At 49.2% G+C, this 26,776-nt stretch overlaps 1 protein-coding gene across 3 annotated transcripts in view; it reads right to left on the bottom strand.

Annotated features, from left to right (window-relative positions):
* Nucleotides 1–26,776, bottom strand: part of MBTD1 (mbt domain containing 1) — a 527,258-nt gene that overhangs the window by 58,593 nt on the left and 441,889 nt on the right. The window lies entirely within an intron of this gene.

Below are 26,776 nucleotides of genomic sequence, written 5' to 3'. Positions count from 1 at the left end.
GTTCCTGAGCGTCTTGAGAACTCTAGGCAGGAGTGGTATAGGTGGAAAGGTGTACAGTAGGGCCTGAGCTCCACTGGAGACAAAAAGCGTCTCTGAGTGACAGCCGCCTTGAAAACTCCACCAGACAAAACTGCAGAGATTGCGCGTTCTCTTCAGAGGCAGATAGATCTAATCAAGTCTCTTCTCACTGCTGAAAAGAGTCCTTACGCCAGCTCCCAATAGAGATGGCACTTGTGATCTGTTAGGCATCGACTGCCGAGTTTGTCTGCCCTGGCATTCAGAGAACCTGCCAGGTGTTGAACAACTAGGATTATGCCCTGCTGTTCCAGCCTTGTCCAGAAACGCAGGGTCTAATGGCAAAGGGTCCACAACTCCACCCCGCCCTGCTTTTTTGCAGTACCACACAGCGTTGATGTTGTCTGTGAACACCTGCACCATTTTCCCCTTGGCAGAAAGAGGAAATGCTAGCCGGATTGCATGGAGCTCCAACAAGTTGATGTTAAGTCCGGACTCTGCCGGAGACCAGAGTCCTCTGATCTCCACCTCACCCAGATGGCCGCCCCATCCCAGGAGTTACGAATCTGTGACTACGGTCAGATTTGGTTAGGGAAGGAAGAGGAGTCTGACTGTGAATCAATCACGGTTGTCAGCCACCACTGCAGGTCTTTTGAAGTTTCCTCCGAGATCTGGATCATGCCGGAGACATTCCCCGATGCTGTGCCCGCTGGTACTTCAGGACCCACTGCAGAGCCAGCATATGTCATCTGGCATGATTCACCAACAGGGTGAAGGAGGCCAGGAGGCCCAGCAGCCCCAGAGTCATTCTCACCGAAATCCAGGACAGAGGCTGAAACATCGGTTTCACAGCCTGAATATCCTGGACTCGCTGCTTGAGAGGATAAGCCCGAAACTGCACTGCAGCCAAAACTGCTCTGATGAAAGGGAGTGTCTGAGAAGGAGTCAGGTGTAAGTTTGGCATGCTTATACTGAACCCAAGAGTATGCAGGAGGTCTGCAGTAGTCTGAAGGTGAAAAACAACTTCCTGGGGTGACCTCACTTTCAACAGGAAGTTGTTGAGATAAGAAAAGCCTGATGCAGCTTGTAGGAAAGTGCCAGGGCCCCAAGGTCCCTCTCTCCAAAGATAGTACTCACAGTATCTGGATCTTCCATATGGGAGTCCAGCTCCTCTGGGAACATTGAGGGCAGCCTCAATCAAGAGGACCTCCTTTTATCAAGGATGGCCTAAAGCTTAGCTTTGGAGAATCAACTCCTAGCTATAGAAAGAGAGAGAGAGAGCAGAAATGGGCTTAGCACCCAGTAATGGTGGCAGCAACATAAATAGGGTCAGAGAGATTACGGATATCCTAAAAATCCCCAAATGGATTGTCTTAAAATATTAAGAAGGTAATGTTATCATCAAATGGTTCACAGCTTTTGAGAGAGCTTGAGCAACCAGAAAATTAAACAGATCTCAATAGAGAACTCTCCTTTGGGAACTGTTTACGGGTAAGTGTTGGGTTAGACTTCTCACACTCATTGCTACAGATGCTGAATCCTATGACCACATGAAGGCTACCCTGATTAAGGGCTTTGGATTCACCACTGAGGAGTATAGAATTAGGTTCACGGGGGCTCACAAGAACTCGAGCCAGTCGTGGATTGATGTTGTAGACTACTCAGTGAAAACACTAGATGGATGGATAACTGGCAGTGGAGTGCATGACTATGATGGGCTTTATAATTTGTTTATGAAGGAACACCTGTTAAGAAACTGTTTCAATGACAAGTTGCATCAATATCTGTTAGACCTAGGTCCAACTTCTCCCCACAAATTGGGAAGGAAGGCAGACCACAGGGTCAAGACTAGGGTGACCAAGACTTCCACAGAGGGTGACCAAAAGAAAGGTGCCACAAAGCCTCCCTAGGGGAAGGGTGGTGAAACACTTGAGGACACAGTCTTCACAAGGGACCCAAAAACTTGCACAAGAGGGTGGGCCCAGAGCCTCTTCACAGTCCACAAGTGGGAACAAGGGTAAAAACGTTGATCCCAAGAAGGCCTGTTGTCACACCTGTAAACAGCATGGATACCAAACTGGAAACATGGCCTGTCCCAAAAAGAATCCCCCTAGCACTGCTCCAGTTAGTACTGGTAAAGCCAGTCTCCAGGTGGGATCAAAAGTGTGCCCAGAGCAAATCAGGTCTGAGGGTGGAAAGAATATAGCCACACTGGTTGCCTGGCCGCCTAACATGCAAAAATACAGCCAGCAGTTCTTAATCAATAGGACAAAAGTAGGAGCCGAGGGATACAGGTACCAGTGTCACCATGGTGACAGAGAAACTGGTTTCCCCAGGACAGTATTTGGCTGGACAAACTTATCCAGTCACCAATGCTGTCAATGTAACTAAGGTCCATCCCATGGCTATGGTGATTTTAGAATGGGGAAGGGCTATTGGCCTGGAACAGGTAGTGGTCTCTTCTGCAAACCAAGCAGAATGCTTGCTAGCAAATGATCTGGAGTCCTCAGCTTGGGCTGAGGTACACCTCATAACCCATGCAGCCATGCTGGGAATCCCTGAACTGGTGTGTGTGAAAACTAGAGCACAAAGCAGAACACAGGGTGAAAAAGAAGTGTTGGAGCCTGTAATAATGGCCCAATCTGCCAAGAGAAAAGGTAAGAGGACTCAGGGACCAGCATCTGAAGAGCAACAGAAGCAAGAGCTCTTTTCTCAGGAAGATGTCTTATCCCATGAGGGAGCTCAGTCCATAGAGCTGGAGCCTTACCAGGTAGAGCTCTTGGGCCCAAGGGGACCCTCAAGGGAACGGCTGTGCCAGGGACAAACGACTTCTCCCACTTTTGAAGACCTGGGGCAGCAAGCTGCTGCACAGGAGAAGGGAGATGTCAGTGGCTCCCCCGAAGGTTGTATTGGGAAGATGGACTACTTTGCACTGAGTCCCCAAACCTAGTGCAACCAGGAGAGTGGTAGTGCCTCAGCCATTTAGGGAGCTTATCCTAACTTTGGCCCATGACATCCCCCTAGCAGGGCATTTGGGACAAACAAAAAAATGGAGTAGGCTTGTCAACCACTTCTATTGGCCCAATATGTCCCACAAGGTAAAGGAGTTGTATAGCTCCTGTGTCACTTGTCAAGCCAGTGGCAAGACAGATGGCCACCCAAAGACCCCCCCTCATTACACTTCCTGTGGTGGGGGTTCCCTTTGAAAGGGTTGGTGTGGACACTGTGGGTCCACTTGAGCCACCCACAGCCGCAGGGAACCAGTACATATTGCTAGTAGTGGACCATGCTACCAAGTACCCTGAAACAATTCCCCTTAGCTCTACTACAGCTCCTGCGTAGCTAAGGTCCTGATTGGTATCTTTACCAGAGTGGGTTTTCCTAAGGAGGTGGTTTCTGACAGAGGTACAAACTTCATGTCAGCTTACCTGAAACATATGTGGAATGCGTGTGGAGTGACTTACAAATTCACCACACCATCCACAAACCAATGGACTTGTTGAAAGGTTCAATAAAACACTGAAGGGCATGATCATGGGGCTCGATGAAAAATTCAAAAGGAGATGGGATGTCCTCCTGCCATGCCTGCTTTTCGCTTACAGAGAGGTGCCTCAGAAAGGAGTAGGGTTTACCCCCTTTGAACTTCTGTTTGGTCACCTCTCCATGAGTCTAAACAAGATGTGGTGGACTGTGTGCTTGGCCTCCGCTCTAGGATGGCTGAGTGCATGGAAAAGGCATCCAAAGACCTTGAGGCCAGCTAAAAGGCTGCATTGGCAGAATTCAAACCAGGGCAGAAGGTATGGGTGCTGGAGCCTGTGGCTCCCAGGGCACTTCAGGACAGATGGAGTGGCCCTTACCCAATACTGGAGAAAAAGAGTGAGGTCACCTATTTGGTGGAACTGGGCACAGGCAGGACACTCAAGAGAGCGATCCATGTTAACCGTCTGAAACTCTATAATGATCGGTCAGATATAACCATGCTGATAGTTACTGATGAGGATCAGGAAGTAAACAGTGAACCTCTCCCTGACCTCCTCTCAACTGACCCTAAGGATGGGTCAGGGGATGGAGTTGTCTATTCAGACACCCTCTCTGCCCAACAGCTAGCTGACTGCAGGCAAGTCCTACAGCAATATGCTGGGCTCTTCTCTTTGAACCCTGGACAGACACCTCTGTACCCATGATGTGGATGCAGGGGATAGTTCACTTGTCAAAAAAATATATACAGACAGTCTGACCAAGTCAAAGAGAGCATCAGAGTGGAAGTCCACAAGATGCTGGAGTTACATGTAATTGAGCACTCTGATAGCCCCTGGGCTAGCCCAGTGGGTTCAGTCCCCAAACCTCATACCAAAGATGGCAAGAGAGAAATGAGGTTCTGTGTGGACTATAGAGGGTCAAACTCTGTCACAAAGACAGATGCACACCCTACACCCAGAGCAGACAAATTAATTGACAAGTTAGGTGCAGCCAAATTCTAAAGTACCTTTGACCTAATTGCAGGGTACTGGCAAATTAGGATGGCACCTGGAGCAAAAATAAAGACAGTATTCTCTACACCTGATGGGCATTATCAGTTTACGGTTATGCCCTTTGGCTTAAAGAATGCTCCTGCCACCTTGCAAAGGTTGGTAAATCAAGTCCATGCTGGCTTGGAGTCCTTTAGTGCAGCATATCTACCTAGGAAAGGTTTTGCAGGCCTCACTATGAAAGCATCAAAGTGCCAAATAGGACAGGGCACAGTTGTCTACTTGGACCACCTTGTAGGTAGAGGCCAAGTGCAACCATTACAACCCAAGACCCAGCCAATTCTGAACTGGGAAGCTCCAAAACCGCAGACACATGTCAGGGCATTCCTTGGCTTGACCTGTTACTACAGGTGTTTTGTGAAGGGGTATGGATCCATTGTGACCCCCCCTCACAGAACTGACCTAAAAGAAAATGTCCACAAAGGTAAACTGGACTCTTGCTTGTCAACAAGCCTTTGACACCCCGAAAGAAGCAATGTGCTCAGCACCAGTTCTCAAAGCTTCAGATTATTCAAGGCAGTTCATTGTGCAGACCAATGCCTATGAACATGGGATAGGTGAAGTCCTGTCCCAAACCAATGATGATATCCTTGACCAGCCTGTTTCATTGGCAGGAGGTTACTCCCCAGGGAGCGGAGTTGGAGTCCCACTGAGAGGGAGGCCTTTGATGTGGTTTGGTCCTTGAAAAAAGCCAAGGCCATACTTGTTTGGTACTCACTTTACTGTTTTCTCTTGGGAAAGGTTAGTCTCATCCTTTTTCATTTGGCTGGGGGTGGGCGGGTTGTGTAGTAAAGTGCCCTTGTTGGCATGGTTACCATCCCACTTTTTGCCTGACAATGATGCCAAGAGTAACAGTGTTCTGGGAACCTACTAACCAGGCCGCAGCACCAGTGTTCTTTCCCAAAATCTGTACCTTTGCTTCCAAAATTGGAACACCAATACCAAGGGCCCTGTGGCCAGGGAAGGTGCCCAAGGGCTGCAGCATGTATTATGCCACCGTGGGGGACTCCTCACCCAGCACACTGCTTTGCAGCTTGTGTGTGCTGGTGGGGAGAAAAAGACAAAGTCGACATGGTACCCCTCTCTGGATGACATGCCCACAACCCACTGCCTGTGGCATAGGTAAGTCACCCTCTAGCAGGCCTTACATCCCTAAGGTAGGGTGCACTATCCCACAGGTAAAGGCATAGCAGCATCAGCAATATGCCCCTACAGTGTCTAAGTCCATTCTTAGACATTGTAAGTGCAGTGTAGCCATATTGAGTATATGGTCTGGGAGTCTGTCATTATGAACTCCACAGCTCCATACTGGCTCCACTAAATACTGGGAAGTTTGGTATCAAACTTCTCAGCACAATAAACCCACATTGCCATAGTGGGATTTATTGAAAAATGCACCTAAAAGGCATCTTAGAGATGCCCCCTGTATGTTAGCCAAGTTGCTAGTACAGGACTGACAGGTCTGTAACAGCCTGCCACTTCCAGACGTGTTTCTCACCACAAGGGTGAGAGCCTTTGCGCTCTCTGTGGCCAGAAAAAAAACCTGTCCTGGGTGGAGGTGCTTCACACCTCTCCCCTGCAGGAACTGTAACACCTGGCAGTGAGCCTCAAAGGCTCAAGTCTCCTGTTACAGTGTCCCAGGGCACCCCAACTAGTGGACTTGCCCGCCCCCGGACAAAGCCCCAGTTTTGGCAGCAAGTCCGGCAGGATACTCAGGAAAAACAGCTAGAACCACCACTAAGGTGACCAGAGCTGAGCTGAGGTGACCCCATCCCTTTAGAATCTTATTTTGGAGGGCAGGGACAAATAGGGGTAGGTTTGTGCCCCCCTCCTCAAAGGAAGTGGACACAGGAAGGGTGTAACCACCCTCAGGCCCTCTGTAAGGCCCCTAAATACAGGATTTAAGGGATCCCCTGAACCTAGATAGTCAGATTCCAGGCGACCTCACAAGAAAGGACTGCTAAGCTGAACGCCCAGCAGAGAAGGAAGACGCAAACTGACTTGGTCTCAGCCCTTCCGGCCTGTCTCCTGCTCCAAAGAACCTGCAACAAGAAAGTGACGCATCCTGCGGGGCCAGTGACCTATGCCAAGCTCCAGAGGACTGCCCTGCAACCCAAAGGACCAAGAACTCCCATGGACAGCGGCCCTGCCCAAGAAGAAACTACATTTAAGGACTCCAGAGCCTCCAGAGCCTCCCCGGATCGGCGAGCCCTGACCACTCTGCACACGATGCCCACGGCCCGTGCCCAAGTATCCCAACCAGCTAGAGAGGATCCCCAGGTGATTCTGACCAAGTGCCCACCTCTCCTGCCCCTCACAATGATGCCTGCAGTGTGAATCCAGAGAACATCCCGGACCGCGAAAGCTCCGGACGAAGATATCAGATGCCTAAAGGTACACTGCACCCGCAGCCCCCAGGCCTTGGAGAACCCGTCCACTGGTGCAGCAACATTCAGCAGACGGCCCTCCTACCGGTCCAGCCTGTGGTTTTTCCAAACCGACCCCCTGGGCCCAGCCTGCAGCATCTAAGTAACCCCCGGGGTTTCCTCATAGGAAAGCATGGGGACTACTTGTGCACCCCCCGGTGCTCCACTAAACCACCCAGATATGCTCTCCGAAGACGCGGGTACTTACCTGCCAGCAGATCTGAAAACCAGTGCCCCCGGGTCTCCGTAGGACCCCATGTTAAATTTGCCTCAACTTTGACCTCTGCACCCGGTCAGGCCCATGTTGCTGGTGGTGGGTGTGTGGGGTTAACCTGAACCCCAATCTGTGGACGTCCTAACCCATGGACACTGGAAGTGTACTTACCTGTAAATCGTACTAACTTTTCTTCCCCCCAGGAATTGTTTCTGAAAATTGCACTGTCAACTTTTAAAAGAGATTATGGCCATTTATTCTTACACTGTATATATTACTGATTCCAAACAAAGTTCTATTGATTCATATGTGAAATGCGTATTTATTAATGTACTTACCTGCAACTTGAATCTTGAGGTTCTAGAAATATATTAAGAAAATATATCTTTGGTATATAAAAACCTTTGGTCTGGAGTTAAGTCATCGAGTGTGTGCTTTTCTATTGCTTGTGTGTGTTCCACGAATACTTTGCACTACCCTCTGATAACCCTAACTGCTCAACCACACTACCACAAAAGAGAGCATTGGCAGTATCTACTTTAGCCTCTGTTAAGACTCTGGGGCAACCCCTGAACTCTGTGCGCACTATATCTCATTTTGATATAGTATATACAGAGCCAGCTTTCTACACCCCTTATCTTCACAGATGAGCAGCAACCACTGCCATCACCTTGGTGTACACCTGAGCGGCGCCGGTAAGGCCAAACGGGAGCAGGGTGAAATGAAAGTGCTTCTGGCCTACCTTGAACCACAAGTAATGTCTGTGGGCAGGCCGGATGGGTGTGGGAAGCTAGCCTGGTGTGTGGTGAGCAAGTAATGTTTTATCACCTTATACAAGGTCCAGGCACCCCCCCTATTAGTGAAGTGTAGGCAGTACCCAGGGCTCTCTAGAAGTAGATGTGGATGAGCAGCCAAGACCTAATTAGGAGACATGCAAAGCTTATGGATTAGCACTATAGTCACACAGCACTATCGCACATTAAAGAACGACACAGTGTTACACAAACAAAGGCACTTTATTATGGTAACACAAATACTAGAATACTAGTAGGCAGTCCCCAAACTATTATGTACACATTAGCCATCAGTAAAAAGCACAGAAAGCAAAAGGCATAGGCAAAAGCAATAGAAAACAGCGTAGGCCCTAGGGGAGGGCGAAACCATATGCTAAAACAGTGGAAGGTGAGATACAGTCCCCCACCCAAGGATGTGGAATCAGGGGAGGGGAGAGAGAGGAACTAGGAACCCCAAGAGGTGAGTACCAGAGTGACTCCCAGCAACCAGAAGAGTAGAGTTAACTAACTGGTTTTTCCAAACCCAACAGGAGTACTTTGGAAAAGGATAGTGCAACACCCAAACAAGACTGGAAGAACCCAAAGGTGGATTCTGGCATAGGAGACCTGTAAAGGAAGGGGACCAAGTTCAGTTTGTGATGGAGTGTCTAGTCATGGCAGGAGCCACTACCCACCCTTTTGTGGATGCAGGACCAAGTTGATGGGGATGAAGAAGACCAGCTGTGCAGCACAGGAGATTCAGAGAAATCCCTGAAGTAATGTTGACTGTGCCCCATGTCGGCTGTCGGATTGCAGTGGGTCAGTGGTGCAGAAAGACCACAAACAAGCCTTGGCAATTGCAAAAGAGGATGAAGACGAGTGGCAAGGCTGAAGAGGACCAGTGAGGCCCAGGGGATACGACCCAAGGAGGGGAATCCGGGGTGACCCTCAGCAGTCGGGAGAGTCACAGGAAGAGGAGGCAGACCCCACAGGCAGCAGGCACAGCAGTCACACTGAGGCCCACTCAGCACACCTGAGGAGGAGTCTCAAGTCACTGGAGCAGCAGAGGGGAGACTATGCTTGTCAGGAAGAAGTGCTGGGGGCTTTGGCTACACAGAGCCTGAAGATCCCTTGAAGGAGGAGCAAACAAGCTTTGGTAGCTGCAAGAGTGGTGGTGCAGAGGGGTACTGTCCTGCAAGGAAAGGCAACAGCTTACTGTCTCCTAATTTTGGCAGATGGCAGAGAGGACCAAGGGGACTACTCCAGACCACCACCTGTGGTGTAGGATTCATGCAGTTCTGGATGAGAGCAGATCCACACAGCCAGTCATCGTTGCAGTTGGTGTCTGCAGATACAGGGGAGTGACTCCTTCACTCCAAGAGATTCCTTCTTACTTCTTGGTGCAAGCTGGAGTCTTGTCGACCTCAGAGAATGCACAGCTGGGGAAATGTTGCAGTTGCTGGAAGGAGCCAGAGATACAATGCTGCAAAGAAGAGTCATCATTGGAGTTGCAGATTGTTGGTTCTTGAAAAGTCCAGATGTGGTTCCAGTGGCCAGAAGTTGAAGCAAATGTTGCAGAGGAGTCCTGCTGGAATCTTGCATGTAAAATCTGAGAACCCACCCAGGAGGGAGACCCTAATTAGCCCAGGGGATTGTCACCTGGTAGGGTGGCCACCTATCAAGAGGGGGCTGTGACGTCAACTACCTGACCTGCCCACTCAGATGTCCCTAGGGGCCTCTGCACATCTTGGATTCAAGATGGCAGAACCAAGTGGCCATCTGGAGGAGCTCTGGTCACCACCCAGAGAAGAGGTCACTTCCCTTTCCTTTGTCCAATTTTGCGCCAGAGCAGGGATTGGGGGTCCCTGGACTGGTGCAAACCGGTTTATGCAAGGAGGGCACCAAATGTGCCCTTTAAAGCATACCGGTGACTTGGGGTGGCTACCCCTTCCAAGCCATGTAACACCTATTTCCCAGGGGAGAGGGTGTTGCCTCCCTCTGCCACAGGAAATCCTTTGTTCTGAATTCCCCTGCTTGAGTTGGTCAAGCAGCAGGTGGGCAGAAACCAGTATGGAGGGTGGCAGCAGTGCAGGCTGCTTGCAAAACCCTGGAGGAGTGGTAGGAGCAATGCTGGGGGTCCTCTAAGGAGCCCAGAGAGTACATGGAATCATACAAACAATGGCAACAGTATTGGGGCATGATTCAAACATGTTTGATACCAAACATGCCCAGGTTAGGAGTTACCATTATGTAGCTAGATACAGGTAAAATGGCTTACCCGCACTTACGAAGTCCCCTGTAATGAAACTAGAGTTCGTAGGGGCACCTCTGTTAAGGCAGGGGTGCCCTCACACACAGGTACCTGCACTCTGGTCTCTGGGCTAGGAAGGTCTACCATAGAGGTGACTTACATGGTGCAGCCCTTGGAGAACCCGTGGTGCCCCAGTGCCTTGGGTACCTAAGTATCATATATTAGGGGCTTATAAAGGGCACCAGCACGCCAATTATGGAGTGTGCAAAGTCCTAGGCAACCAAATTTAGAGGGAGAGAGCACAATCACTGGGGTACTGGTTAGCAGGATCCCAGTGAATACAGCCAAAGCATAATGACAGCAGGCCCAAAGTGGGGGTAACCATGCCAAAAAGAGGGTACTTTCCTACACCCCCCCCCCCCCAACGGTGAACAATAAGTAGAACTATCTGGAGAGTACATCTGCACTGGAGTGCTACTCCCAGGTCTATACTCCACTGCATAGACCATTCCCTGTAGGATATGGACCACCTCAACGATTTTGGATTCTCACCTTTCATTTGCTTTACCCATAAGTGGGGCTTGTGGTCTGATTGACCAAGGAGGTGGGTGCCTAACAAGTATGGCCACAGCTTCTTCAAAGCCCAGACCACACACTCAAGGCCTCCCTCTCTATGGCTGATCAACACTTTTCCCTAGGGACCAACCTTCTGCTAATGAAAGCTACAGGTTGGTCCTGGCCCTCTTCTTCAAGTTCAGACAGTACTGTCTCAATCCCTATCTCAGAAGCATCTGTCTGCACAATTGAACAATAAAATGCTTTGAGTCATCAGGGCTTCTTAGTATAGGAGCAGAGCAAATGGCATGTTTGAGGTCATCAAAAGCTTTTTGGCAGCTAGCTGGCCAAAACACTTTCTAGGGCATCCTTCTGGATGTGAGGTCATTTAAGGGGACTATAAAAGAGCCATAGTTCTTAATGAACATCCTATAATATCCTTGTCCGACCTAGAAAGGCTGTGCCCTGGGTCTGGGTGGTAGGGGCAGTCCAATCCAGAATTATCTGGATTTTCCCCTTCAGTGGTTAAATCTGGCCGCCATCTACCAGGTCGCCCAGGTAAACCACTTTTCCCTCCCCTATCTGGCACTTTGAGGCCCTGATAGTGAGGCCTGCTTTTTGCAGAGCCTCTAATACATTCCCAAGGTGGACCAGGTGATCCTTCCAGGTGGAGCTAAAGACAGCCATATTGTCTAGGTAAGCTGCACTGATGCTTTCCAGGCCTTGGAGAACTTCGTTCACCAAACTCTGGAATGTGGCAGGTGTATTCTGTAGTCCAAAGGGCATCACTGTAAAGTGATAGTGCCCACTAGAAGTGGAAAATGCTGTTTTTGGTTTGGCATCCTCGGACAACTTGATATGCCAGTAGCCAGGTCAAAGGTGCTTAGATACTTGGCAGAGGCCAGTGTATCCATTAGCTCATCTGCTCTAGGGATGGGATGAACAACTGTTTTGGTTGCAGTATTTAGGTCTCTAAAATTCACACAGAACCTCATCACTCTTTTGCAATTTTGAGTTTTGGGACAAGGACTACAGGACTAGCCAGGGGCTGTCCGGAAGGATCAATAACTTCTAGGTCTAGCATTTTTTACACCTCTGCCTTGTTGCACTCTGACATGATCAGGCTGCCTGTAAATTTTACTTTTGACAGGTAGGCTGTGACCTGTTCAATGGTGTGTTCACACCATGTAGTTTGACATGGGGTCAGGGAGAACAGTTCAGAGAACTGCCCTAGGAGATTTCTGCATTCTTCCTTTTGTAACTCAGAGCAGTAGTCTGCAAGTACTGAGCCATTCACTGTATTGTGTGAGCAGAGGTGAAGGAGCGGGTCACTCTTCTCCCTGCCCCTCATCTGTTGCCATGAGCAATATCATATCAGCTCTATCAAAGTAGGATTTCAGGAGGTTCATATGAAGCACCCTGTGGGGGCTTCTACGAGTGCCTGGGTCAACCAGACAGGTGACCTCACCCTTTCTCTCCAAAATAGTGTGTGGGCCACTCCAGTTGTTCTGGAGTGCCCTGGGAGCCACAGGCTCCAGATCCACACATTTTGTCCTGGCTGATACACAGTCAGCACAGCCTTCTGGTCATGCCACTGCTTCTGCAGTTCTTGGCTGGCCTGAAGATTTTTGGAAGCCTTCTTTATATATTCAGCCATCCAAGATCTGAGGCCTAATACATAATCCACAATGTCCTGTTTTGGGGGCTTGAGAGGTTGCTGCCAGCCTTCCTCATAAAGGGCAAGTGGGCCCCTAACAGGGTGTCCAAACAAAAGTTCAAAGGGGCTGTAGCCCACTCCCTTTTGAGGAACCTCCCGGTAGTCTAAGTGGAGGCAATGTAACAGTACAACCCACCTCCTTCTGATTTTCTCAGAGAGTCCATTATCATGCCTTTGAGGGTTTTGTTAAACCTTTCCACTAACCAGTGGTTTGTGGGTGGTAAGGGGTGGTGAACTTATAAGTGACACAACACTCCTTCCACATGGCTTTAAGGTAATCAGACATGAAGTATGCACCTCTGTCTGATAGTACAACTTTAGGAAAGCCCACCCTGGAGAAGATTCCCAGGATGGCATTAGCCACTGCAGGAGCTGTAGTGGTCCTAGGAGGAATGGACTCTGGATACCTGGTGGTATGATCCATCACCACCAGTATAAATCTATTTCCAAATGCTTTTGGAGGGTCCAGGGGCCAACAATATTTATCCCAACCCTTTCAAAGGGTACCCCCCAATCATTGGTAGTGCAATTATGGGTATCCTTGGAATGCCACCTGTCTTGCCACTGGCTTGCCAGGTGATACAGGAACAATAAAACTCCTTAGTGAGTTCCGACATGTGCGGTCAGTGCAAGTAACAGACAAGCCTTTCCCAAGTTTTGCACTGCCCCAAGTGGACTGCAAGGGGAATATCATGTGCCAGAGTCAAGAGGAAATCCCCAAACTTCAGAGGGATGACCAGTCTCCTGGTGGCAACAGGTTTAGGGTCCGTTGCTTTTGAGTAAAGGAGGCTGTTATCCCAGTACACCTTATGGGTACCTCTTGTGTTGCAGCTTGCTGCCTTAAGCTCTCCAGTGTGGGACAGGTTTGCTGTTCCAAACCGAGTTCCTCCCTGGTGGGCCCCCCTGCACCCAAGAGCTCAGCAGTGTCAGTTATGAGCTCCTCTGATGTAGGTTACATCCAAGGAGTAGATTTATCTCCCCTAGGAGTAGAATCTTCACTGGAGGCTGGAGCAGGGAGTAGCTTTTTCTCATCTGCCCTTCTTGTTGGGAGTCTCCTGGGCCAATATTCAAAGCTTTAAGGCTCCCTGTTCCTTTTTCGTTTTGGCCTGTGCTCTAGTCAGGGCAAAGATATGCCCAGGGATGTCCAGCATTGCTGGATGGGCCTCCAAGTCCACTTCAACCCAAGCTGAAGTCTCCAAGTCATTTCCTAGAAGACAGTCTACAGGTAGATCGGAGGACTCTACAACCTTTCAGGGCGAGTACCCACCACCCTCACCCAGTTAAAGTCAATAACTACCATAAGGTGGCACAAAGTGTTATGGTGAGCATCAGTCACTTGACATGTGTAACCAAGTAGGTGTTGCTCAGGTGACACCAGTTTTTCAGTCACCATAGTGACACTGGCACATGTGTCCCTCTAGACGTCACCCTCAACACCATTTATTAAGGGATGCTGCCTGTACTTCCGCATATTAAGAGGACAGGCAGCTAGGGTGGCAGAGTCAATGCTCCCATCAGAGACCAACACAGCCTCAGTGGTCTCCCTGACTAGCCCAGAGCCTCCTACAGTCCCCAAGGTGAGCCCAGCTACACTTTTGGACTGACTACTATTATTGTTCCCACTACTATTGCTACTGCTAGGGGCACTAGGGGTTGAAGTGGTATTAGTAGTAGTTTGGGGCTTGGTGCCTTTCTTAGGACAGGTGCTGTCACCTGCCCTACAGTCTTTATGTTTATACATATAGCATCACAGTTTCTTAAAGGATGAGGAAGAGGATTTAGTCCTACCCCCAGAAGAGTTTTGTGGGCCCTAATGAAGACTCTTGTTTTGTCTTTGTCCCCACCTTTGTCCTGATGCTTACCTGCTTCCTTCTTCTTGTGGTCACCCCCTGCATGAGTTTTTCTACTCACCCTGGTGCGGACCCACTTGTCTGCCTCCTTTCCCAATTCTAGGGGAGAGGCCAGAGCAGAGTCCACCAGGTACTGATGCAGCTGATCAGAAATACAGTTATTCAAAATGTGTTGTCTTCGAATAAGATTGTATAAGCCCTGGTAGTCACTAACTTTGCTCCCATGCAACCAGCCTTCCAGAGCTTTAACTGAGCAGTCCACAAAATCTATCCAATCCTGGAAGGTCTCCTTTTTAGTCTCCTTGAACTTAATCCTATGTTGTTCAGTGGTTAGGCCAAATCCATCTAAGAGTGCATTTTTGAGTTCCGTATAATTATCTTCATCTTCCTCTCTGACAGTGAGGAGTTTGTCTCTACCTTTGCCAGAGAAGGAGAGCCACAAGGTTGCTGCCAATTGTCTTTGGAGGGACCCTGTACTTTACAGGCCCTCTACAAAGCAGTTAACCATTTAGGAATATCATCTCCCACTTTGTAGGGTGGGTCTATCTTGCTCTGGTTCCTAAAATCATGGGAGTCCTCCCTGACCCTGGTGTCACTAAAGGTAAGATTGCTGCCACCATGGGGAGATACTCCTGTCTCTCCCTTTCCACTGCTGAGGCCTCCCTATCTAGGGCTAGCTGCTGCATCCTCAACATGGCCTCCTCCAATATCAGTTTTCTAAGCTCTCTATCTAAGGAATCTGCCCCTGTGTTGGAGCACTGGGTCCGCTAAGATACTGAGAAGACATGGGTGTTGACAGACAAGGACCTATCCCTCCTTCTAGGAACTCTCTGAAACAACCCTCTAGGTGTAATGGTTGGCCTACTGTCATGACCCCCCTTTTCACTGCCTGCAGTGCTCCCAACAGGGCTGTGGTATTCTCCAGATTCTTCCTGACCCTCCTCAGTGAGGTCTAAATCTACTCCGTCTAGGATTAGAGGGTCAGTTTCCACTTCCTCCTCCTCCTGGCTGCCTGCATTGTCCTGGTCAGCCTGGAGGAGTAACACTAGATGCAGACTGTAAGGAAATGCCTCCTTGGCATGGTTACCCCCTGACTTTTTGCCTTTGCTGATGCCAAGTTATGATTTGAAAGTGTGCTGAGGCCTGCTAACCAGGCCCCAGCACCAGTGTTCTTTCCCTAACCTGTACCTTTGTCTCAACAATTGGCACACCCTGGCACTCAGGTAAGTCCCTTGTAACTGGTACCCCTGGTACCAAGGGCCCTGACGCCAGGGAAGGTCTCTAAGGGCTGCAGCATGTCTTATGCCACCCCGGGGACCCATCACTCAGCACAGACACGCTGCTTGCCAGCTTGTGTGTGCTGGTGGGGAGAAAATGACTAAGTCGACATGACACTCCCCTCAGAGTGCCATGCCAACCTCACACTGCCTATGGCATAGGTAAGTCACCCCTCTAGCAGGCCTTACAGCCCTAAGGCAGGGTGCACTATACCACAGGTGAGGGCATAGGTGCATGAGCACTATGCCCCTACAGTGTCTAATCAAAACATTATACATTGTAAGTGCAGGGTAGCCATAAGAGTATATGGTCTGGGAGTCTGTCATACACGAACTCCACAGCACCATATAATGGCTACACTGAAAACTGGGAAGTGTGGAAACAAAATTCTCAGCACAATAAATGCCCACTGATGCCAGTGTACATTTTATTGTGAAATACACCCAGAGGGCATCTTAGAGATGCCCCCTGAAAACATACCCGACTTACAGTGTGGGCTGACTAGTTTTGCCAGCCTGCCACACACCAGACAGGTTGCTGGCCACATGGTTAGAGTGCTTTTGTCACTCTGTGGCCGGGAACAAAGCCTGTACTGGGTGGAGGTGCTTCTCACCTCCCCCTGCAGGAGCTGTAACACCTGGCGGTGAGCCCCAAAGGTTCATCCCCTTTGTTACAGCGCCACAGGGCATCCCAGCTAGGGGAGATGCCCGCCCCTCCGGCCACTGCCCCCACTTTTGGCAGCAAGGCTGGAAGAGATAATGAGAAAAACAAGGAGTAGTCACTTGCCAGTCAGGACAACCCCTAAGGTGTCCTGAGCTGAGGTGACTGACTTTTAGAAATCCTCCATCTTGCAGATGAAGGATTCCCCCAATAGGATTAGGGATGTGACCCCCTCCTCACCAGCTACTAACCTCCCAGACCTAAACACCCCCCTAAATTGAGTATTTAGGGGCCCCCAGAACCTAGGAAGATAGATTCCTGCAACCTGAAGACGAAGAAGGACTGCTGACCTGAAAGCCCTGCAGAGAAGACGGAGACACCAACTGCTTTGGCCCCAGCCCTACCGGCCTGTCTCCCCACTTAAAAAAAAAAAACTGCCACAGCGACGTGTCCCCCAGGGCCCAGCGACCTCTGAAGCCTCAGAGGACTACCCTGCATCTGAAAGGACCAAGAAACTCCTGAGGACACCGGCCCTGTTCCACAAAGACTGCAACTTTGCAACAAAGAAGCAACTTTTAAAGACCACATGTTTTCCGCCGGAAGCGTGAGACTTTCCACTCTGCACCCGACGCCCCCGGCTCGACCTGCGGAAAACTAACTCTACAGGGAGGACTCCCCGGTGACTGCAAGCCCGTGAGTAGCCAGAGTTGACCCCTCCTGTTCCCCAACAGCAACGCCTGCAGAGGGAATCCAGAGGCTCCCCCCTGACCGCGACTGCCTGCTTCAAGGAACCAGACACGTGGTAAAGACACTGCACCCGCAGCCCCCAGGACCTGAAGGAACTGAACTCCAGTGCAGGAGCGACCCCCAGGTGGCCCTCTTCCTAGCCCAGGTTGTGGCTACCCCGAGGAGCCCCCCCCTGCCTGCATCGCTGAAGAGACCCCCGGGTCTCCCATTGAAACCTATTGCAAACCTGACGCCTGTTGGCACTCTGCACCCGGCCGCCCCTGTGCCGCTGAGGGTGTACTTTCTGTGCCTGCTTGTGTCCCCCCCCCCCAGCGCCCAACAAAACCTCCCTGGTCTGCCCTCCGAAGTCGCGGGTACTTACCTGCTGGCAGACTGGAACCGGGGCACCCCTATTTCCATTGAGGCCTATGTGTTTTGGGCACCACTTTGACCTCTGCACCCGACTGGCCCCGAGCTCCTGGTATGGTAACTTTGGGGTTGCCTTGAACCCCCAACAGTGGGCTACCTTGGACCCAACTGTGAACCCTGTAAGTGCTTACTTACCTGTGAACCTAACAAATACTTACCTCCCCCAGGAACTGTTGATTTTTGCACTGTGTCCAATTTTAAAATAGCTTATTGCCATTTTTGCCAAAACTGTACATGCTATTGTGATTATTCAAAGTTCCTAAGATACCTGAGTGAAATACCTTTCATTTAAAGTATTGATTGTAAATCTTGAACCTGTGGTTCTTAAAATAAACTAAGAAAATATATTTTTCTATATAAAAACCTATTTGCCTGGAATTGTCTTTGAGTGTGTGTTCCTCATTTATTGCCTGTGTGTGTACAACAAATGCTTAACACTACCCTCTGATAAGCCTACTGCTCGACCACACTACCAAAAAATAGAGCATTAGAATTATCTCTTTTTGCCACTATCTCACCTCTAAGGGGAACCCTTGGACTCTGTGCACACTATTTCTTACTTTGAAATAGTATATACAGAGCCAACTTCCTACCCAGACTCTTATTGAGATTCCTCCCTGTTATCAGTTTTCTAGAGGCACACATCTCCCTCAGCTCCTGGAATGTAAGACCTTCATAGTGGGAGTCTGGGGCTTGAGAGTTGTGCTCTATTGAATACATTCTTGCTAGAGTGGTGTAGGTGTACCTAACAACCCTCACAGCTAGGCTCCCTAGGAAAGTTTGGAGCAAGGGTTATGCTAAAACCCTAGCTTACCCAAACTTAGGAGACTAGAAAACCTGACAACTAAGTGTATGTACCTAATAGCTAGTGCAAGTGTTTCCTGTGGAAAGTTACTAGTGACAGAGTGGCAAGGAATTTGCAAGTGTCTTATCCCACCGCTGCAACACAAATGTAGGAAGCTGACCTGGTGTGTGGTGAGCACCTATGGTGTTATCACCTTAAACCAGGTCCAGATAGCCCCTATTAGTGAGGTGTAGGCAGTGTCTAGGAAGTCAAGGCTCCCTACAGGTAGCTGTGGATTAGCAGCCAAAACTATATACGAGTCATACAAAGCTTATGCAATACCACTACAGTCACACAGCACTATCACACATGAAAGAAACACACAGTGTTACAAAAATAAAGGTACTTTATTATAATAACACAAATACTAGAATACTGAACAGACATTCCCCCACCAGGAGGTAAGTAAACACACTATTATCTACACATCAGCAATCAGTAAATAGTATAGAAAGCACTAGGCACTGGTAAAAGCAATAGCAAATAGTGAGAGCCCTAGGGGACGGCCAGACCAGATACTAAAAAAGTGGAATGTGGAAGGCAGCCCCCCAGCCAAAAAAGTGGAATCAGTAGAGGGGAGCTACAGGATCTAGGAATCCCAAGAGCTGAGTACAAGAGTGACCCCTAGTGACCAGGAAAGCAGAGCTAAGTAACGGGCATTCCCCAAAACCAACAGGAGGGCTTTGGGAAAGGACTGTGCAAGATGCAGAAAAGACTGGAAGAACCCAAAGGTGGATCCTGACAGAAGAGGACCTGCAAAGGAGGGGGACCAAGTCCAGTTTGTGATGGAGTCTCAGGTTGTGGCAGGAGCCACTACCCACCCTTCTGTGGATGCAGGACCAGGTGGTTGAAGAAAATCAGCAGTGAAGCACAAGACCAGAAGAACTTCCAGAAGTGATGTCCCATGTCGGCAGTTGTGATGCAGTCGGTCAGTGGTGCTGGAAAACTACTAACAAGCCTTGGCAAATGCAAGAGTCAGAGAAGGTGGTTTTGCAAGGCTGGAGAGGACCAGCAAGGTCCAGGGTACTCGACACAAGGAGACGAGTCCGGGGTGACCCTCAGCAGCTGAGAGAGTCACAAGAAGAGGAGGCAGCCTCCACAGGCGACCCACCGGCAGCAGGCACAGGAGTCGCAGTGAGATCCACTCAGCACACCTGAAGAAGTGTCCCATGTCGCTAGAGCAGCAAGCAGGATACTGTGTGTTGCAGGAGGAAGTGCTGAGGGCCAGGGCTACACGGAGCATGAAGATCTCTTGGAGGAGGCAAAAAAAAAAAGCCTTGGTAACTGCAAGAGTCCCGGTGCACAGGGGTACTGCCCTGCAACAGGAGGCAAGGGCTTACCGCCTCCCAAGTTGGACAGCTGGTAGAGAGGACCAAGGGGACCACTCCAGACCACCACCTGTGATGCAGGATCCACAAAGTTCCGAAGGAGAGCAGATCCACACAGCAGGTCGTTGATGCAGTTGGCGCCTGCAGATACAGGGAAGTGACTCCTTCACTCCAAGGGGGATTCCTTATTACTTTTTGTGTAGGCTAAAGACTCTTTGCCCTCAGACGATGCACAGCCAGGGAAATGTTACAGTTGTTGGAAGGAGCCAGAGAAACAATGTTGCAGATTTACGTTGTCGCTGAAGTTGCAGACTGTCGGTTCCTGTAGGGTCCAGTTGCAGTCCCAGTGGCCAGAAGATGACGTAAACGATGCAGAGGTGTCCTGCTGGAAACTTTAACACCGAATCTGAGGACCCACCAAAGAGGGAGCCCTAAATAGCCAAGTATGGGGGATTAGTCAACTAGCAGGGTGAAAACCTATCAGGAGGGGGCTGTGACGTCACCTACCTGACCTGGCCACTCATATGCTCCCAGAGACCTCTGCCCACCTTGGATTCAAGATGACAGAATCAAGTGGCCACCTGGAGGAGCTCTGGGCAGCACCCCTGGGGTGGTGATAGACAGGGGAGTGGTTACTCCCCTTTTCGTTGTGCAGTTTTGCACCAGAGCAGGGACCAGAGGTCCCTGGACTGGTGAAAAACAGTTTATACAAGGAGGGCACCACATGTGCCCTTCAAAGCATACCGGTGGCTCAGGGAGGCACCTCCTCCCATGCCAAACAACAACTATTTTGACAGGGAGCGGTGTTACCTCCCTCTCCCACAGGAAATCCTTTGTTCTGCATTCCTCTGCCTGAGCTGATCAAGCAGCAGGAGGGCAGAAACCTGTCTGAGGGGTGGCAGCAGCGCGGGCTGCCGGGAAAACCCCAGAAGACTAGTTAATGGTGGGGTCCTCTCAGGAGCCCCTAGAGTGCATGGAATCATACAACCAATACTGGCAACAGTATTGAGGTATGATTCCAACATGTTTGATACCAAACATGCCCAGGGTCGGAGTTACCATTGTGTATCTGGACACAGGCAGTGACCTGTGCCCAGTACACGGTTAAAATGGCTTCCCGCACTTACGTCCAGTGTAATGGAGATGGAGTTCGTAGGGGCACCTCTGCTCATGCAGGGGTGCCCTCTCACAGGTACATGCACCCTGACCTCTGGGCTAGGAGGGCCTACTTTAGGGGTGACTTACAGTGACTTGGTGCAGTGACCTGTAGTGAAAGGGTGCATGCACCTTTTCACGCAAGCTACAACAGCAGGCCTGCAGACATTTTGCATGGGCAGCACAAAACATGCTGCAGCCCATGGGGAACCCCTGGAGCCCCAATGTCCTGGGTACCTAAGTACCATTTACTGGGCACTAAAAGGGGGCACCAGTATGCCAATTGTGGGGTGTGCAAAGTCCTAAGCAACCAAATTTAGAGGGAGAGAGCACAATCACTTGGGTCCTGGTTGGCAGGATCCCAGTGAAAACAGTCAACGCACACTGACAGCAGGCAAAAGGTGGGGGTAACCATGCCAAAAGGAGGGTACTTTCCTACACCCCTAACCTGCGTAGATGAGGTGCAACCACTACCATCACCTTTGTGAGCACTGGTAAGGCTGAAGGGGAGCACAGTGAACTGAAAGTGCTCGTGACCTACCATGAATCGCAAGTAACTTCTGTGGGCCAGCAGGACAGGAATATGGAAATAGGCATCCTTCAAGTCCAACGCTACCATCCAGTCTCAAGAGTCCAGAGCAGACAGGACCTGAGCTACAGTCAGCATTTTGAACTTCTACTTCTTGGAGAATAGATTGAGGGACTGGCGATCTAAGATAGGGCATAGGCCCTTGTTCTTTTTGGGCACCAGAAAGTAGTGGGAACAACAACCACTATCTACTTCTGGGACAGGGCCCTTGTCTATGGCTCCCTTGACCAAGAGAGCTGTGACTTCCTCGTGGAGAAGTGCCAAATGATCCTCTGACAGATGATCGTATGATGGTGGCATGGCCATAGGGAAGTCTTGAAGAGGAGGCGAAGAGAGTAGACCCTTCGGACAATTTGCAACGCGTCCGTGGTGATGGATTCACAGTGGGGCAGGTGATGGCAGATCCTGCCGCCAACTGGTCCAGGATGTTCCAACAGACTAGGAAGGCTCGGAGGCGGTGGGTGTGGACCGCTGGCTCTCTGATCCACGAGCACGTGGGATCCCGGGTCCATGGCTATGCAGAGACTGTGAAGCATGTGCAGGTTGGTGGCCGGGTGGAAATGGACGCAGCTGGGTGCCCCTTCCGTAGCCACAAAAGGGACAAAAAGCAGACTGTGGGGAGAGGAGCAGCTACAAGGCCAAGGGACCGAGTCGTAGCCCTCGAGTCCTAGAGCACACCAGCGCCGAGTCTGCTTTTCTCAGAAGAGACGGGTGCCGTCAAAGAGCATGTCCATTAGAGATTGCTGGACATCTCCTGAAAAGCCAGATGTCCTTAACCAGGTGTAGTGCCGCAAGGCCACCGTCAATGCAACCAATCTGCCTAGTGAGTTGGTCATATCCAGCCCACAACAAATCATGAACCTTGTTGTGTGTCCCCCGTCGGCAACAGCTTGGGAGAGAACTGCCCGGGCCTCATTCTGGGACTCGAGGCAGCACCTGCGTGACCGTATCCCAGAGAGTATAGGATTATCGGCTCGAAAGGCATGCAGTCTTCACGGACCACAGTGCCAGACTGGCAGAAGAAAACAATTTCTTCCCAAAGTTATCTAGACTTTTTGATTCCCTATCCAGGGGAGCAGGAGGGAATGCATCAGAAGAAGAGAAAGCCTGGATTACAAGGCTCTCAGGCGTAGAACGTTGGGTCAGGAATTTTGGGTTGGTTGGCGAGGGCCGACAGTGTCGAGCAAACATCCGATTCACAGGAGCCCCTGTGCTGGGTCTGGACCAGGTACCCAGTACAACGTCCGTAAGGGCTTCATTAAAGGGTAGGAGGGATTCCGAAGTGGAAGCCCCAGTGTGAAACACCTCGGTCAGGAGGTTAGCCCTCCCCTCCACAGAAGGGAGTTCGAGGTCCAAGACCTCAAGCTGCCCTTCTCACCACCATGGAGTATGAAGCTCCCTCCTCCGTAGCCACGGGAGGGGGAGAAGGCATGCCATCATCAGGAGTGGTGTGTAGTCCGCTAGGGTCACCCAAATCTTGAACCCAGTCCATGTCAGGATCAAGCTGGTATTCTAAAGGGTCCAGCTACCCCTCTATAGTGTCCCCCAAATCCATACCCATAGAAAGAAGGTCAGGATACGCCCTGGGCCCAGTAGAGCCCATGGAAAATAGAATTGGCATTGAGTGACGCAGTTCTGGCTCTGGGTCATTGGGGATGAGTATAGGATCGACGTTGATTGCGGGTCCAACTAAAGTCTGGAAAGTCGCCATCTGTCCTGACACCAGAGAAGGTCGCGTTGGCATGACCGGCATCCGTACGGACACAAGAGTGGATTCTGAGGTGCCCTCTGGAGCCGAGACCCAAGTCGTCGGCACAGAACCCGAGGGGCTCCCTCTCTGACCCTCCTGGGCCCTAAGGCACTGAGGACGGGTCAGTCTGTCCAAATATGAGGCGCATGGCCTCATAGAACTCTTTCAACTGGGCAGGGGTGGCTTTGGCTCCCGGAAAGTCAGGGAGGCATGGAGCCGACCCAGACTCAGGCTCCGAGGACAGAGGCCTAGAGAGTCGAGAGGAATGGTGATGACTCCGCGAGCGGTTACCTGCCCTTCCTCTTGAATGAGATCGGGAACAACGCGGAGTCAATCTCCAGACCGCCATGAGCTTTATGGACCGCTCCCTCAAAGCCTCCGGGTTCATTGCCCGACACTCTAAGCATGACTTTGGGTCGTGGACGCACTCTAGACACCAAAGACAGATGAGAATCGGATCTGTCACTGACATCATTCTGTGACAGGAGCTGCAGGGTTAAAAACCGGTCTTCCGGGACATCCCTTGACTCATCCAAAACTCATCAAAAAGAATTCGACAAAAGTGTTGCAGTTAGTCAAATAATGACTAGGGGAAGCTCTTCTCCGGATCTGCGTATAGGCTGGTGCAGAAAGAAAAGAACGGACGCTTCGGGTGGCACCTATATATTACCGTGACATCATCAGGGTGACCACAACGCCAACGGCGTGCGCAGAGTCGACCGATGCCACCTGACAGCACGCAGGGGTACTGTCGAAGAAAAATCTCTAGATCTAGTCGGACACCAATGGGAAATTCTAAGGTAAGGAATCTGCAACTAGAAGTCTGTATTAGATACCTGTCTTTGCAACACACTCCAAAAATGGTCAACAAAAAGTAAAAAAAAACTGTCAAAAAAGACAGAGGAGTAGTTCTTCTCCGGATCAGTGCTGACTGGCCTGGGTGGCACCTACATAGGTGGACTGCGACACCACTTCCGGGTGAACAACGCCGTTGATGCTGCACGGAATCAAATGACAGCACTTAATGGCACGCATGGGTACTGCTCAGAAAAAAAAATTCTGAATCCAGTCTGATGCCTGGCGAAATTCAAAGGTGAGGAATCTGCAGCTAGAATTCCATTTCTGATGTTATTTTATTTTTGAAGATAGGATATTTATTACCAAAAGACACTCTCAAAAAGGAGTTAAATCTAGATAAGATAAACAGAGCTAATGGAGACTCCCATCACTCAACTTGCAGTAGACAATCTGAGGGAAGGAAGCCTCTGAGGGAAGTGTTCTATAGAGTGCTGCAGCCTGATTGTCAGGAGTTTGGTTCTTTTATAAAGATGCGGATAAGAGTCTGCAGTGAATGTGCTCTAGCTTTTCTAAGGTATGTATAACACTGTACTGCTATCTAGTTAAACAGCAGAACTTCCAGTTTGACAATGAGGAATGATCCAAGCATGTAATTCTATGAAAGATCCAATCCTGGAGAATTTGTATACATTGTAGGACCATTTTAAGAAGACACTTGTAGAGTGAATTGAGATAGTCAGTTCATGATAGAGCTACAACTTGAATCACAGACCTAAGAGAATCTGAAGAAAGTTGCAGTATTATTTTAGTAACATACATACATATCAGAAGCAAGAAGACGACAATATGTTGATTGTTTCAGGAAAGTCAGAGACGTCCAAGATGATTACCAAGTTTTTTTTTTTACAGAGTCTGTGGCAGAAGAAGATGAGAAATCTCAGAAAACCAGCTATATAAATGGATCAGATGAAATAGAACCTACCAAATGACAGCTGTTCGGTTCTATCCCCATTCACAGGAAAGGAGATTTTCTTCGTTCAGAGGGCAAAGCAGACAAGCAAGCATAGACGTTAATGGTGGAGACAGATGACTGATAGGTTACGATATTAAAATCTGTGTATCATCCAAAAAGGACACAAAGTAGAAACTCAAGCAACACATGAGGTTGCCCAGAAGAGTGAGATGGATATTAAAAAAGAGTCTGGATGAGAGAGAATCCTACCGAACAATACATATCATACCAAAGTCCTCAAGGAATAACGTAATGAAAAGGATCAAAAGAGCAGAGTGGGAAAGGTGTTCCAGGAAGGAAGCCAGGTGAGTGCCTTATCGCAGATTCCCACAGATTGTGGAATTTGATCCAGTGTCAAATACAGCATTAAAGTACAACAGCACAAGGGCAGCACTGCCTCCAATGCACACTATATCCTGAATACCATATGTGACTGCAGCAAAGCCATTTCAGTACTGTGGAGGTGGGGGAATCCAGCTTGAATAGAACCTAAAATATTATTTTCCATAAATGAGGAGAGTTGGGCTTTTGCTCCACTTTCCAGATTCTCTGAAGCAAAAGGAAGTAGAGAACGGTAATTTCTGAGGGCTATAGTGACTGCCGATAGTGTCTTCAGAAGAGAGCTACCATGGCTTCTTTCTGGAGAGATGGCATTGAGGTGTGGACCAGAGATACATTACATACGTATTGAAGCACTTGTGCAAAATCATCCAAAGCCACAACCATCCGAAAAATGTTTTGGGGACCTGGATCATTAGGAGATCCAGCCTTAATTGTACAGGAATGCACAATGTCTGCTTGAAGCACCAGAGGAAATCTGCAAAAGTGTGGCTTTAAAACATTGTGTGTTCTCTAGCTTTCTCTAAAACAATGGCTGTACCTTTGAATAAGCAATGCGAGTGTCATCCTCAAAATATACTGATACAGATTCGCACAAGTCAGCAGAAGGCAGGATAAACAGGAAAGTCATAAGCATAAAAAGACCCACTGCATGTTTAGGAGAGAAGATTAGCTGAGAGAGACCACGAAAAGACAAGTCTGAAAGGGAGATGGTGTCTGTGCAGTCTGTAGCCTACATCATGATAATGCAGTCACCAATTACCCAGAAACTGGAACATCTGGGAACACATGGAGAATAAACTCAGTGAAAGCAGAGCCAGACTTTGTGATCAGACAAGGATGCTGGTAAAAAAAACGAAGGCCAGCAATAAAAAAGTTGGATACTATTTCCATCCGAATAAAGTGTCTGATAGTACATAGAAAGGGCAGACCAATATGACCATGGTAAGGTAGGAGCAAAATATAATCACTCATCTATCCCCATCCCGGTGTGGCTGGACCTTTCTGATAATCTCCTATCCTTGCAGAACTGCTACCGCAATGTCACATATTAATCAATGCTGAAACCTCATTTACCTTCTTGGTGAAAGTGGAATCACTACAAGTCTTTCTCAGCCCCCCTTTACTTTAGCAGGGAGGCTGATACTCTTTCACCATAGACAAAAGAGTACCAGTACACCGGTCTTGAGAATTTGACAATATTTGTTTATCGTACCGATATTCAACTACCTCTTCCACATTACAAAGTTGCTTTCAAATGTCATGCATGAGTTACTCAAGGATAAAACAAAGCTTAAGCAAAAATCAAATTCTAAAATGTCTACAGAAAAAAAGTCAGTCAAAAAGTAAATGTATTTCGACTACAAGGTAAAACAATGGTTAAATTCGACAAAGTTAGACTACATGGCCTAATGTCTAGAGTTTGCAATCAGAAGGCAGGCAAGAGTTATTTGATGACTGTTAGAGGCCTGCTATCTTTGAAGTCCTGACATAATGAGCACTCACTAAGAGAAACCTTAGTGTCAAAGAAGAAAAAA

This window comes from Pleurodeles waltl, chromosome 7 (genome assembly GCF_031143425.1).
Source record: "Pleurodeles waltl isolate 20211129_DDA chromosome 7, aPleWal1.hap1.20221129, whole genome shotgun sequence".
NCBI classification, from domain to species: domain Eukaryota; kingdom Metazoa; phylum Chordata; class Amphibia; order Caudata; family Salamandridae; genus Pleurodeles; species Pleurodeles waltl.
This window is presented reverse-complemented; position numbering and strand designations above follow the sequence as displayed.